We start from the raw sequence: 2,744 nt of genomic DNA on the forward strand, positions 1-2,744 counted from the left end.
GGCTGCAGATGCCACATGACTTTGACGTCACCGGTTTTACGCAGGAGCATAATTATTTAATTGCATTATTTGTATATTCTGTATATCTGACATTAAAACTGGCTTTACACGTTTATTTATTATCATCTCACATATACGTATCTAAGAAATTAGCATATAACTAAGTGAACCATTACCTGCTTACGAGTAATTGCATGACGATGAATTCACTTTACAATCAAAAGCTTTTCTAATTTACATTGTTGCCAGTGGTGTGGTCAGTGGTGTGATTTGGGTGTATTAGTTTCATGTTGACATAGTTGTTGTTTCGAGTCCCGTTGAAGTAAATGTGGTTATATTTTTACAATGTAATTTTTTTTATTTTGTAATATTATTAGGTAGAAAAACTGAATATCGTAGGAAATGAATAAATAGCAACGTTGGGAATTATATTATTTCTTTCAAATTTCGAAATTTTACAATAATTATATTAATTAAGAAAATCTTTGCTACAGCGTTTCATGTAAGAATTTACACTGTATTTGTAAGCAGACTTTTGTAAACAATAATCGCAGTTAGATTATTTCTCTCCCGTATGAATTCGAAGATGCCTTTCTACATTGATCTTTTGTGTAAATCTCCGTTTGCAGTGGTGCAGGTAAAAGATTTCTCTCCGGAATAATTGCGAAAAATTCGGTTTTACCGCATAACTGGCTACAAAACGATTTTTGCTGTGTGAATCCTCCTATGAATTTCAAAGTGAATTTAAACAGAATTTTTTGTCACAATTTCCACAGAAAAACTTTCTCTTTTTCGGACTTTGATACAGAAAATCTACGAAATACAATATACAGTACTAAACTTCAAGGTTAACGTATAAAGTAATCCGTTTATATTAATTACAAAAAAATGCAGAAAAAGTTACTTCAGCATAGCTTGGAAGTAATTACTTTACAATATCAAATCCATTTTTTTTCAGTTGTAAATACAGTATTTACTTTCTTCTTCAAAACTTGTCATTTTTAAGGGAATTCTTCAAGAGAAATGTTGGCTGCCTCCAAGATACATCTTAAAGAAACAAATGTAGAAATTAGACATTGAGAAGAAATAATTAACTGTAGCATTAACTTACAATTTGATAATATTTTAAAAACTTTAAACTTGTTAACACGAAGAAATTTTAAATGTACAAACGATATTTGCCACTAATTAAGACCAGTGTTGAAAAATCTGAAAAATAAATGAGATGCAGTTATTAATACATCTTTTACTGATTGAAAACTAAGTGATGTTACCCTCAGAGTATTTTAAATTAGTTAACACGAATGGCATATTTTTTGTTTACTACAAAACTAATCTTACGATACAGCCAAAACATTAATGAGAACGTTTCAGTTATGTGTGAAGACGAGGTATGAAAAGTAAGGAAACTTTTGTTTACCTCCTACTTTATATTTAGTAAATATTTAGTAAATTAAATAAATTTCTTTATATATTCACTGCGTTAGCGATAAAAATAAAAAACATATCTTATGTAATTCCGATGATAAACGAATATTTACTTTGGAACATTCAACGTGAAACGGTTCTAGGAAATACGAAATTGAAACAGTTAATTAGTGCAGACTTAGTACCAAATATTACTGATTCTTTACTAAGAAAATTGCGTATAGCAAATATTTTTAGTGTTTTAACGATATATTTTAATATAATTTTATGTAAAGGTTCCTTTTCACCAGNTACCAAATATTACTGATTCTTTACTAAGAAAATTGCGTATAGCAAATATTTTTAGTGTTTTAACGATATATTTTAATATAATTTTATGTAAAGGTTCCTTTTCACCAGATACTGGTGAAAAGGAACCTAGACATAAGGTATTTGAAGCTATGCCGTCTAAATTATATAAGAAGGCAATTCTAGCTCTTGTTAGGGCTAGGGCTAAGCTGAGATTCCTTACGATGTGAAAAAATAGATGGGTGTTCCCTATGTTTATTTAACAAATACGTCTACCTGTTGGATGTGAATCATTGTTAGCTTAGAATATTATGTTTACAGAAGGCAATACGCACAACATGCAAAATGGTGTTTTCTATACTCAATTGCGTAATTAATGTTCCCTTCTGTGTAAAAGTTTAATGATTCGCGCGTTATGCAAGTTGACGCTTATGCCCGAGGTCGAAGCATAAGTAGATAGGGCAGTGGTGCATCTGTTATATTCAATGTCATATTTGTGTTCGCGTATACGCTTATCTAGAGAGCGTATCGAAGAGCCAATATATACAAGGTCCCTTTGAAATCTATGGTCCCTTAGTGGGACAGAATATACCCGTGGAACAGATCTCTTGTCTATGTCGTCTTTGCAGCTGCGCATAATGTCATAAATAATAAATAGTACTACGCCTCCTATATGCAATCCTCTTGTTTGTACATGCAGCAATTTCTCTGTAAATCGGATCAAGAGGATTGCACAACGGCTTTTCGAATATCGGAACGTTTGACCTGAACAGGGCCGAAGAATACTGTCGAAAACATTTGTTTTACAAATAAAAATTTTACTGGTCTCTCAAAGGTTTATTGTTAATCTATTTTTAATATAATTTTAATCTTTATAATTAATGTCAGATTTTCAGGATCTTTGATATTCAAATAGCCTCAAACAGTACGTATCTATTGATATATATATATATATAATCGAAACGAGTTGATGATAATAATAATAATAAGCGCAGAGCCCAAACGGTTAGGAGTTAAAAGTTAAAATT

At 30.9% G+C, this 2,744-nt stretch overlaps 1 long non-coding RNA gene across 1 annotated transcript; it reads right to left on the bottom strand.

Annotated features, from left to right (window-relative positions):
* Positions 1-393: 393 nt before the first annotated feature.
* Positions 394-1,303, bottom strand: LOC111616919. Its single transcript, XR_002755345.1, has 3 exons — positions 1,112-1,303; positions 905-1,047; positions 394-835 (listed from the first exon to the last, which is right to left on the bottom strand). It is a non-coding gene; the product is annotated as an uncharacterized LOC111616919 (long non-coding RNA).
* Positions 1,304-2,744: the final 1,441 nt, after the last annotated feature.

This window comes from Centruroides sculpturatus, unplaced genomic scaffold, assembly GCF_000671375.1.
Source record: "Centruroides sculpturatus isolate CEXI.00-Female unplaced genomic scaffold, Cexi_2.0 scaffold3693, whole genome shotgun sequence".
NCBI classification, from domain to species: Eukaryota; Metazoa; Arthropoda; class Arachnida; order Scorpiones; family Buthidae; genus Centruroides; species Centruroides sculpturatus.